Genomic DNA, 12785 nt, shown 5'->3' with positions numbered 1-12785 from the left:
GTCTGTTGTTGATGGTGTAGGGATGATAGCTGATGTTATGACTGTTGAGGTGTCTGATGCTGAAGGTGTAGTGGTTGTATCTGTTGTTATGACTGTTGAGGTGTCTGATGTTGAAGTTGTAGTTGTTGTATCTGTTGTTATGACAGTTGAGGTGTCTGATGTTGATGGTGTACTGGTTGTATCTGTTATTATGACTGTTGGGGTGTCTGATGTTGAAGATGTTGTTGTTGTATCTGTTGTTATGACTGTTGAGGTGTCTGATGTTGATGGTGTAGGGGTTATATCTGATGTTATGACTGTTGAGGTGTCTGATGCTGAAGGTATAGCGGTTGTATCTGTTTTTGTCACTGTTGGGGTGTCTGATGTTGATGGTGTAGTGGCTGTACCTGTTGTTATGACTGTTGAGGTGTCTGACGCTGAAGGTGAAGTGGTTGTGTCTGTTGTCATCACTGGTGAGGTGTCTGATGTTGATGGTGTACTGCTTGTATCTGTTGTTATGACTGTTGGGGTGTCTGATGTTGAAGATGTCATTGTTGTATCTGTTGTTATCACTGTTGAGGTGTCTGATGTTGATGGTGTAGTGGTGGTATCTGTTGTTATGACTGTTGAGGTGTGTGATGTTGATGGTGTGGGGGTTATATCTGATATGACTGTTGAGGTGTCTGATGCTGAAGGTGTAGTGATTGTATCAATTGATATTACTGTTGAGGTGTCTGATGTTGATGGTGTAGTGGTTATGTCTGTTGTTATTACTATTGAGACGTCTGATGTTGATGGTGTAGTGGTTGTATCTGTTGTTATGACAGTCGGGGTGAATAATGTTGAAAGTGAACTTGTTGTATCTATTGTTATTACTGCCAAGGTGTCTGATGTTGATGGTGTAGTGGTTGTATCTGTAGTTATGATGTTTGAGGTGTCTGATGTTGATGGTGTAGGGGTTATATCTGATGTTATGACTGTTGAGGTGTCTGATGCTGAAGGTGTAGTGGTTGTATCTGTTGTTATGACTGTTGAGCTGTCTGATGTTGATGGTGTAGGGGTTATATCTGAGGTTATGACTGTTGAGGTGTCTGATGCTGCAGGTGTAGTGGTTGTATCTGGTACTATCACTGTTGAGGTGTCTGATGTTGAAGTTGTAGTTGTTGTATCTGTTGTTATCACTGTTGAGGTGTCTGATGTTGATGGTGTACTGGTTGTATCTGTTGTTATGACTGTTGGGGTGTTTGATGTTGAAGATGTCGTTGTCTCTGCTGTTATCACTGTTGAGGTGTGTGATGCTGAAGTTGTAGTTGTTGTATCTGTTGTTATGACTATTGAGGTGTCTGATGTTGATGGTGTAGGGGTTATAGCTGATGTCATGACTGTTGAGGTGTCTGATGCTGAAGGTGTAGTGGTTGTATCTGTTGTTATGACTGTTGAGGTGTCTGATGTTGATGGTGTAGGGGTTATATCTGATGTTATGACTGTTGAGGTGTCTGATGCTGAAGGTATAGCGGTTGTATCTGTTGTTATCACTGTTGGGGTGTCTGATGTTGATGGTGTGGGGGTTATATCTGATATGACTGTTGAGGTGTCTGATGCTGAAGGTGTAGTGATTGTATCAATTGATATTACTGTTGAGGTGTCTGATGCTGAAGGTGTAGTGGTTGTATCTGTTGTTATGACTGTTGAGCTGTCTGATGTTGATGGTGTAGGGGTTATATCTGAGGTTATGACTGTTGAGGTGTCTGATGCTGCAGGTGTAGTGGTTGTATCTGGTACTATCACTGTGGAGGTGTCGGATGTTGAAGTTGTAGTTGTTGTATCTGTTGTTATGACAGTTGAGGTGTCTGATGTTGATGGTGTGCTGGTTGTATCTGTTGTTATGACTGATGGGGTGTCTGTGGTTAAAGATGTTGTTGTTGTATCTGCTGTTATGACTGTTGAGGTGTCTGATGCTGAAGGTATAGCAGTTGTATCTGTTTTTGTCACTGTTGGGGTGTCTGATGTTGATAGTGTAGTGGCTGTACCTGTTGTTATGACTGTTGAGGTGTCTAACGCTGAAGGTGAAGTGGTTGTGTCTGTTGTTATGACAGTCGGGGTGAATAATGTTGAAAGTGAACTTGTTGTATCGATTGTTAGTACTGCCAAGGTGTCTGATGTTGATGGTGTAGTGGTTGTATCTGTAGTTATGACGGTTGAGGTGTCTGTTGTTGATGGTTTAGGGGTTATAGCTGATGTTATGACAGTTGAGGTGTCTGATGCTGAAGGTGTAGTGGTTGTATCTGTTGTTATGACTGTTGAGGTGTCTGATGTTGATGGTGTAGGGGTTATATCTGATGTTATGACTGTTGAGGTGTCTGATGCTGAAGGTATAGCGGTTGTATCTGTTTTTGTCACTGTTGGGGTGTCTGATGTTGATGGTGTAGTGGCTGTACCTGTTGTTATGACTGTTGAGGTGTCTGACGCTGAAGGTGAAGTGGTTGTGTCTGTTATCATCACTGTTGAGGTGTCTGATGTTGATGGTGTAGTGGTTGTATCTGTTGTTAAAACTATTGAGGTGTCTGATGTTGATGGTGTAGTGGTGGTATCTGTTGTTATGACAGTTGAGGTGTCTGATGTTGATGTTGTAGGGGTCATATCTGATATGACTGTTGAGGAGGCTGATGCTGAAGGTGTACTGGTTGTATCTGTAGTTATCACTGTTGAGGTGTCTGATGTTGATTGTGTACTGCTTGTATCTGTTGTTATGACTGTTGGGGTGTCTGATGTTGAAGATGTCATTGTTGTATCTGTTGTTATCACTGTTGAGGTGTCTGATGTTGATGGTGTAGTGGTGGTATCTGTTGTTATGACTGTTGAGGTGTGTGATGTTGATGGTGTGGGGGTTATATCTGATATGACTGTTGAGGTGTCTGATGCTGAAGGTGTAGTGATTGTATCAATTGATATTACTGTTGAGGTGTCTGATGTTGATGGTGTAGTGGTTATGTCTGTTGTTATTACTATTGAGACGTCTGATGTTGATGGTGTACTGGTTGTATCTGTTGTTATGACAGTCGGGGTGAATAATGTTGAAAGTGAACTTGTTGTATCTATTGTTATTACTGCCAAGGTGTCTGATGTTGATGGTGTAGTGGTTGTATCCGTAGTTATGATGGTTGGGGTGTCTGATGTTGATGGTGTAGGGGTCATATCTGATATGACTGTTGAGGAGGCTGATGCTGAAGGTATAGTGGTTGTATCTGTTGTTATGACTGTTGAGGTGTCTGATGTTGATGGTGTAGGGGTTATATCTGAGGTTATGACTGTTGAGGTGTCTGATGCTGCAGGTGTAGTGGTTGTATCTGGTACTATCACTGTTGAGGTGTCGGATGTTGAAGTTGTAGTTGTTGTATCTGTTGTTATCACTGTTGAGGTGTCTGATGTTGATGGTGTACTTGTTGTATCTGTTATTATGACTGTTGGGGTGTCTGATGTTGAAGATGTCGTTGTTGTATCTGTTGTTATCACTGTTGAGGTGTTTAATGCTGAAGTTGTAGTTGTTGAATCTGTTGTTATGACTGTTGAGGTGTCTGATGTTGATGGTGTAGGGGTTATAGCTGATGTTATGACTGTTGAGGTGTCTGATGCTGAAGGTGTAGTGGTTGTATCTGTTGTTATGACTGTTGAGGTGTCTGATGTTGATGGTGTAGGGGTTATATCTGATATGACTGTTGAGGTGTCTGATGCTGAAGGTATAGCGGTTGTATCTGTTTTTGTCACTGTTGGGGTGTCTGATGTTGATGGTGTAGTGGCTGTACCTGTTGTTATGACTGTTGAGGTGTCTGACGCTGAAGGTGAAGTGGTTGTGTCTGTTGTCATCACTGGTAAGGTGTCTGATGTTGATGGTGTACTGGTTGTATCTGTAGTTATCACTGTTGAGGTGTCTGATGTTGATGGTGTACTGCTTGTATCTGTTGTTATGACTGTTGGGGTGTCTGATGTTGAAGATGTCATTGTTGTATCTGTTGTTATCACTGTTGAGGTGTCTGATGTTGATGGTGTAGTGGTGGTATCTGTTGTTATGACTGTTGAGGTGTGTGATGTTGATGGTGTGGGGGTTATATCTGATATGACTGTTGAGGTGTCTGATGCTGAAGGAGTAGTGATTGTATCAATTGATATTACTGTTGAGGTGTCTGATGTTGATGGTGTAGTGGTTATGTCTGTTGTTATTACTATTGAGACGTCTGATGTTGATGGTGTAGTGGTTGTATCTGTTGTTATGACAGTCGGGGTGAATAATGTTGAAAGTGTACTTGTTGTATCTATTATTATTACTGCCAAGGTGTCTGATGTTGATGGTGTAGTGGTTGTATCTGTAGTTATGATGGTTGGGGTGTCTGATGTTGATGGTGTAGGGGTCATATCTGATATGACTGTTGAGGAGGCTGATGCTGAAGGTATAGTGGTTGTATCTGTTGTTATGACTGTTGAGCTGTCTGATGTTGATGGTGTAGGGGTTATATCTGAGGTTATGACTGTTGAGGTGTCTGATGCTGCAGGTGTAGTGGTTGTATCTGGTACTATCACTGTTGAGGTGTCGGATGTTGAAGTTGTATTTGTTGTATCTGTTGTTATCACTGTTGAGGTGTCTGATGTTGATGGTGTACTTGTTGTATCTGTTATTATGACTGTTGGGGTGTCTGATGTTGAAGATGTCGTTGTTGTATCTGTTGTTATCACTGTTGAGGTGTTTAATGCTGAAGTTGTAGTTGTTGAATCTGTTGTTATGACTGTTGAGGTGTCTGATGTTGATGGTGTAGGGGTTATAGCTGATGTTATGACTGTTGAGGTGTCTGATGATGAAGGTGTAGTGGTTGTATCTGTTGTTATGACTGTTGAGGTGTCTGATGTTGATGGTGTAGGGGTTATATCTGATGTTATCACTGTTGAGGTGTGTGATGATGAAGCTGTAGTGGATGTATCTGTTGTTATGACTGTTGAGGTGTCTGATGTTGATGGTGTAGGGGTTATATCTGATATGACTGTTGAGGTGTCTGATGCTGAAGGTGTAGTCATTGTATCAAGTGATATTACTGTTGAGGTTTCTGATGTTGAAGTTGTAGTTGTTGTATCTATTGTTATCATTGTTGAGGTCTCTGATGTTGACGGTGTACTGGTTGTATCTGTTGTTATGACTGTTGGGGTGTTTGATGTTGAAGATGTCATTGTTGTCTCTGTTGTTATCACTGTTGAGGTGTCTGATGCTGAAGTTGTAGTTGTTGTATCTGTTGTTATGACTATTGAGGTGTCTGATGTTGATGGTGTAGGGGTTATAGCTGATGTTATGACTGTTGAGGTGTCTGATGCTGAAGGGATAGTGGTTGTATCTGTTGTTATGACTGTTGAGGTGTCTGATGTTGATGGTGTAGGGGATATATCTGATGTTATTACGGTTGAGGTGTCTGATGCTGAAGGTATAGTGATTGTATCTGTTGTTATGACTGTTGAGGTGTTTGATGTTGATGGTGTGGGGGTTATATCTGAGGTTATGACTGTTGAGGTGTCTGATGCTGCAGGTGTAGTGGTTGTATCTGGTACTATCACTGTGGAGGTGTCGGATGTTGAAGTTGTAGTTGTTGTATCTGTTGTTATGACAGTTGAGGTGTCTGATGTTGATGGTGTACTGGTTGTATCTGTTATTATGACTGTTGGGGTGTCTGACGTTGAAGATGTCATTGTTGTATCTGTTGTTATGACTGTTGAGGTGTCTGATGCTGAAGGTATAGCAGTTGTATCTGTTTTTGTCACTGTTGGGGTGTCTGATGTTGATAGTGTAGTGGCTGTACCTGTTGTTATGACTGTTGAGGTGTCTGACGCTGAAGGTGAAGTGGTTGTGTCTGTTGTTATCACTGGTGAGGTGTCTGATGGTGATGGTGTAGTGGTTGTATCTGTTGTTAAAACTATTGAGGTGTCTGATGTTGATGGTGTAGAGGTGGTATCTGTTGTTATGACAGTGGAGGTGTCTGATGTTGATGGTGTACTGCTTGTATCTGTTGTTATGACTGTTGGGGTGTTTGATGTTGAAGATGTCATTGTTGTATCTGTTGTTATCACTGTTGAGGTGTCTGATGTTGATGGTGTAGTGGTGGTATCTGTTGTTATGACTGTTGAGGTGTCTGATGTTGATGGTGTGGGGGTTATATCTGATATGACTGTTGAGGTGTCTGATGCTGAAGGTGTAGTGATTGTATCTGTTGTTATGACTGTTGAGGTGTCTGATGTTGATGGTGTAGGGGTTATATCTGATGTTATTACTGTTGAGGTGTCTGATGCTGAAGGTATAGTGGTTGTATCTGTTGTTATCACTGTTGGGGTGAATAATGTTGAAAGTGAACTTGTTGTATCGATTGTTAGTACTGCCAAGGTGTCTGATGTTGATGGTGTAGTGGTTGTATCTGTAGTTATGACGGTTGAGGTGTCTGTTGTTGATGGTGTAGGGGTTATAGCTGATGTTATGACTGTTGAGGTGTCTGATGCTGAAGGTGTAGTGGTTGTATCTGTTGTTATGACTGTTGAGGTGTCTGATGTTGATGGTGTAGGGGTTATATCTGATGTTATTACTGTTGAGGTGTCTGATGCTGAAGGTATAGTGGTTGTATCTGTTGTTATCACTGTTGGGGTGTCTGATGTTGATGGTATAGTGGTGGTATCTGTTGTTATGACAGTTGAGGTGTCTGATGTTGATGGTGTACTGGTTGTATCTGTTATTATGACTGTTGAGGTGTCTGATGTTGATGGTGTGGGGGTTATATCTGATATGACTGTTGAGGTGTCTGATGCTGAAGGTGTAGTGATTGTATCAATTGATATTACTGTTGAGGTGTCTGATGTTGATGGTGTAGTGGTTATATCTGTTGTTATTACTATTGAGACGTCTGATGTTGATGGTGTAGTGGTTGTATCTGTTGTTATGACAGTCGGGGTGAATAATGTTGAAAGTGAACTTGTTGTATCGATTGTTAGTACTGCCAAGGTGTCTGATGTTGATGGTGTAGTGGTTGTATCTGTAGTTATGATGGTTGAGGTGTCTGTTGTTGATGGTGTAGGGGTTATAGCTGATGTTATGACTGTTGAGGTGTCTGATGCTGAAGGTGTAGTGGTTGTATCTGTTGTTATGACTGTTGAGGTGTCTGATGTTGATGGTGTAGGGGTTATATCTGATGTTATTACTGTTGAGGTGTCTGATGCTGAAGGTATAGTGGTTGTATCTGTTGTTATCACTGTTGGGGTGTCTGATGTTGATGGTATAGTGGTGGTATCTGTTGTTATGACAGTTGAGGTGTCTGATGTTGATGGTGTACTGGTTGTATCTGTTATTATGACTGTTGGGGTGTCTGATGTTGAAGATGTTGTTGTATCTGTTGTTATGACTGTTGAGGTGTCTGATGTTGATGGTGTAGGGGTTATATCTGATGTTGTGACTGTTGAGGTGTCTGATGCTGAAGGTATAGCGGTTGTATCTGTTTTGGTCACTGTTGGGGTGTCTGATGTTGATGGTGTAGTGGCTGTACCTGTTGTTATGACTGTTGAGGTGTCTGACGCTGAAGGTGAAGTGGTTGTGTTTGTTGTTATCACTGGTGAGGTGTCTGATGGTGATGGTGTAGTGGTTGTATCTGTTGTTATGACAGTTGAGGTGTCTGATGTTGATGGTGTACTGCTTGTATCTGTTGTTATGACTGTTGGGGTGTCTGATGTTGAAGATGTCATTGTTGTATCTGTTGTTATCACTGTTGAGGTGTCTGATGTTGATGGCGTAGTGGTGGTATCTGTTGTTATGACTGTTGAGGTGTCTGATGTTGATGGTGTGGGGGTTATATCTGATATGACTGTTGAGGTGTCTGATGCTGAAGGTGTAGTGATTGTATCAATTGATATTACTGTTGAGGTGTCTGATGTTGATGGTGTAGTTGTTATATCTGTTGTTATTACTATCGGGACGTCTGATGTTGATGGTGTAGTGGTTGTATCTGTTGTTATGACAGTCGGGGTGAATAATGTTGAAAGTGAACTTGTTGTATCTATTGTCAGTACTGCCAAGGTGTCTGATGTTGATGGTGTAGTGGTTGTATCTGTAGTTATGACGGTTGAGGTGTCTGATGTTGATGGTGTAGGGGTTATATCTGATGTTATGACTGTTGAGGTGTCTGATGCTGAAGGTGTAGTGGTTGTATCTGTTGTTATGACTGTTGAGCTGTCTGATGTTGATGGTGTAGGGGTTATATCTGAGGTTATGACTGTTGAGGTGTCTGATGCTGCAGGTGTAGTGGTTGTATCTGGTACTATCACTGTTGAGGTGTCTGATGTTGAAGTTGTAGTAGTTGTATCTGTTGTTATCACTGTTGAGGTGTCTGATGTTGATGGTGTACTGGTTGTATCTGTTGTTATGACTGTTGGGGTGTTTGATGTTGAAGATGTCATTGTTGTCTCTGTTGTTATCACTGTTGAGGTGTGTGATGCTGAAGTTGTAGTGGATGTATCTGATGTTATGACTGTTGAGGTGTCTGATGTTGATGGTGTAGGGGTTATATCTGATGTTATGACTGTTGAGGTGTCTGATGCTGAAGCTGTAGTGGATGTATCTGATGTTATGACTGTTGAGGTGTCTGATGTTGATGGTGTAGGGGTTATATCTGATATGACTGTTGAGGTGTCTGATGCTGAAGGTGTAGTCATTGTATCAAGTGATATTACTGTTGAGGTTTCTGATGTTGAAGTTGTAGTTGTTGTATCTATTGTTATCACTGTTGAGGTGTCTGATGTTGATGGTGTACTGGTTGTATCTGTTGTTATGAATGTTGGGGTGGTTGATGTTGAAGATGTGATTGTTGTCTCTGTTATTATCACTGTTGAGGTGTCTGATGCTGAAGTTGTAGTTGTTGTATCTGTTGTTATGACTATTGAGGTGTCTGTTGTTGATGGTGTAGGGGTTATAGCTGATGTTATGACTGTTGAGGTGTCTGATGCTGAAGGTGTAGTGGTTGTATCTGTTGTTATGACTGTTGAGGTGTCTGATGTTGATGGTGTAGGGGTTATATCTGATGTTATTACTGTTGGGGTGTCTGATGTTGAAGATGTTGTTGTTGTATCTGTTGTTATGACTGTTGAGGTGTCTGATGTTGATGGTGTAGGGGTCATATCTGATATGACTGTTGAGGAGGCTGATGCTGAAGGTGTAGTGGTTGTATCTGTAGTTATCACTGTTGAGGTGTCTGATGTTGATGGTGTACTGTTTGTATCTGTTGTTATGACTGTTGGGGTGTCTGATGTTGAAGATGTCATTGTTGTATCTGTTGTTATCACTGTTGAGGTGTCTGATGTTGATGGTGTAGGGGTTATATCTGATGTTATGACTGTTGAGGTGTCTGATGCTGAAGGTGTAGTGGTTGTATCTGTTGTTATGGCTGTTGAGCTGTCTGATGTTGATGGTGTAGGGGTTATATCTGAGGTTATGACTGTTGAGGTGTCTGATGCTGCAGGTGTAGTGGTTGTATCTGGTACTATCACTGTTGAGGTGTCGGATGTTGAAGTTGTAGTTGTTGTATCTGTTGTTATCACTGTTGAGGTGTCTGATGTTGATGGTGTACTTGTTGTATCTGTTATTATGACTGTTGGGGTGTCTGATGTTGAAGATGTCGTTGTTGTATCTGTTGTTATCACTGTTGAGGTGTTTAATGCTGAAGATGTAGTTGTTGAATCTGTTGTTATGACTGTTGAGGTGTCTGATGTTGATGGTGTAGGGGTTATATCTGATGTTATGACTGTTGAGGTGTCTGATGATGAAGCTGTAGTGGATGTATCTGTTGTTATGACTGTTGAGGTGTCTGATGTTGATGGTGTAGGGGTTATATCTGATATGACTGTTGAGGTGTCTGATGCTGAAGGTGTAGTCATTGTATCAAGTGATATTACTGTTGAGGATTCTGATGTTGAAGTTGTAGTTGTTGTATCTATTGTTATCATTGTTGAGGTGTCTGATGTTGATGGTGTACTGGTTGTATCTGTTGTTATGACTGTTGGGGTGTTTGATGTTGAAGATGTCATTGTTGTCTCTGTTGTTATCACTGTTGAGGTGTCTGATGCTGAAGTTGTAGTTGTTGTATCTGTTGTTATGACTATTGAGGTGTCTGATGTTGATGGTGTAGGGGTTATAGCTGATGCTATGACTGTTGAGGTGTCTGATGCTGAAGGTGTAGTGGTTGTATCTGTTGTTATGACTGTTGAGGTGTCTGATGTTGATGGTGTAGGGGTTATATCTGATGTTATTACGGTTGAGGTGTCTGATGCTGAAGGTATAGCGGTTGTATCTGTTGTTATCACTGTTGTGGTGTCTGATGTTGATGGTGTAGTGGTGGTATCTGTTGTTATGACTGTTGAGGTGTCTGATGTTGATGGTGTGGGGGTTATATCTGATATGACTGTTGAGGTGTCTGATGCTGAAGAAGTAGTGATTGTATCAATTGATATTACTGTTGAGGTGTCTGATGCTGAAGATGTCATTGTTGTATCTGTTGTTATCACTGTTGAGGTGTCTGATGTTGATGGTGTAGGGGTTATATCTGATGTTATGACTGTTGAGGTGTCTGATGCTGAAGGTGTAGTGGTTGTATCTGGTACTATCACTGTGGAGGTGTCGGATGTTGAAGTTGTAGTTGTTGTATCTGTTGTTATGACAGTTGAGGTGTCTGATGTTGATGGTGTACTGGTTGTATCTGTTATTATGACTGTTGGGGTGTCTGATGTTGAAGATGTTGTTGTTGTATCTGTTGTTATGACTGTTGAGGTGTCTGATGTTGATGGTGTAGGGGTTATATCTGATGTTATGACTGTTGAGGTGTTTGATGCTGAAGGTATAGCAGTTGTATCTGTTTTTGTCACTGTTGGGGTGTCTGATGTTGATGGTGTAGTGGCTGTACCTTTTGTTATGACTGTTGAGGTGTCTGACGCTGAAGGTGAAGTGGTTGTGTCTGTTGTTATCACTGGTGAGGTGTCTGATGGTGATGGTGTAGTGGTTGTATCTGTTGTTAAAACTATTGAGGTGTCTGATGGTGATGGTGTAGTGGTGGTATCTGTTGTTATGACAGTTGAGGTGTCTGATGTTGATGGTGTACTGCTTGTATCTGTTGTTTTGACTGTTGGGGTGTCTGATGTTGAAGATGTCATTGTTGTATCTGTTGTTATCACTGTTGAGGTGTCTGATGTTGATGGCGTAGTGGTGGTATCTGTTGTTATGACTGTTGAGGTGTCTGATGTTGATGGTGTGGGGGTTATATCTGATATGACTGTTGAGGTGTCTGATGCTGAAGGTGTAGTGATTGTATCAATTGATATTACTGTTGAGGTGTCTGATGTTGATGGTGTAGTGGTTGTATCTGTAGTTATGACGGTTGAGGTGTCTGATGTTGATGGTGTAGGGGTTATATCTGATGTTATTACTGTTGAGGTGTCTGATGCTGAAGGTGTAGTGGTTGTATCTGTTGTTATGGCTGTTGAGCTGTCTGATGTTGATGGTGTAGTGGTGGTATCTGTTGTTATGACTGTTGAGGTGTCTGATGTTGATGGTGTGGGGGTTATATCTGATATGACTGTTGAGGTGTCTGATGCTGAAGAAGTAGTGATTGTATCAATTGATATTACTGTTGAGGTGTCTGATGCTGAAGGTGTAGTGGTTGTATCTGTTGTTATGACTGTTGAGCTGTCTGATGTTGATGGTGTAGGGGTTATATCTGAGTTTATGACTGTTGAGTTGTCTGATGCTGCAGGTGTAGTGGTTGTATCTGGTACTATCACTGTGGAGGTGTCGGATGTTGAAGTTGTAGTTGTTGTATCTGTTGTTATGACAGTTGAGGTGTCTGATGTTGATCGTGTACTGGTTGTATCTGTTATTATGACTGTTGGGGTGTCTGATGTTGAAGATGTTGTTGTTGTATCTGTTGTTATGACTGTTGAGGTGTCTGATGTTGATGGTGTAGGGGTTATATCTGATGTTATGACTGTTGAGGTGTCTGATGCTGAAGGTATAGCAGTTGTATCTGTTTTTGTCACTGTTGGGGTGTCTGATGTTGATGGTGTAGTGGCTGTACCTTTTGTTATGACTGTTGAGGTGTCTGACGCTGAAGGTGAAGTGGTTGTGTCTGTTGTTATCACTGGTGAGGTGTCTGATGGTGATAGTGTAGTGGTTGTATCTGTTGTTAAAACTATTGAGGTGTCTGATGTTGATGGTGTAGTGGTGGTATCTTTTGTTATGACAGTTGAGGTGTCTGATGTTGATGGTGTACTGCTTGTATCTGTTGTTATGACTGTTGGGGTGTCTGATGTTGAAGATGTCATTGTTGTATCTGTTGTTATCACTGTTGAGGTGTCTGATGTTGATGGCGTAGTGGTGGTATCTGTTGTTATGACTGTTGAGGTGTCTGATGTTGATGGTGTGGGGGTTATATCTGATATGACTGTTGAGGTGTCTGATGCTGAAGGTGTAGTGATTGGATCAATTGATATTACTGTTGAGGTGTCTGATGTTGATGGTGTAGTGGTTGTATCTGTAGTTATGACGGTTGAGGTGTCTGATGTTGATGGTGTAGGGGTTATATCTGATGTTATGACTGTTGAGGTGTCTGATGCTGAAGGTGTATTGGTTGTATCTGTTGTTATGACTGTTGAGCTGTCTGATGTTGATGGTGTAGGGGTTATATCTGAGGTTATGACTGTTGAGGTGTCTGATGCTGCAGGTGTAGTGGTTGTATCTGGTACTATCACTGTTG

The 12785-nt window shown here is 41.5% G+C and overlaps 1 protein-coding gene across 1 annotated transcript in view; it reads right to left on the bottom strand.

The window, feature by feature from the left end:
- Positions 1-12785, bottom strand: part of LOC108415535 (mucin-2-like) — a 42465-nt gene that overhangs the window by 2842 nt on the left and 26838 nt on the right. The gene's annotated exons all lie outside the window — the stretch shown is intronic.

The sequence above is a fragment of the Pygocentrus nattereri genome, chromosome 15 (genome assembly GCF_015220715.1).
Source record: "Pygocentrus nattereri isolate fPygNat1 chromosome 15, fPygNat1.pri, whole genome shotgun sequence".
In the NCBI taxonomy this organism is placed as follows: domain Eukaryota; kingdom Metazoa; phylum Chordata; class Actinopteri; order Characiformes; family Serrasalmidae; genus Pygocentrus; species Pygocentrus nattereri.
The sequence above is the reverse complement of the archived record's forward strand: the minus strand, read 5'-3'. Positions and strand labels throughout refer to the sequence as shown.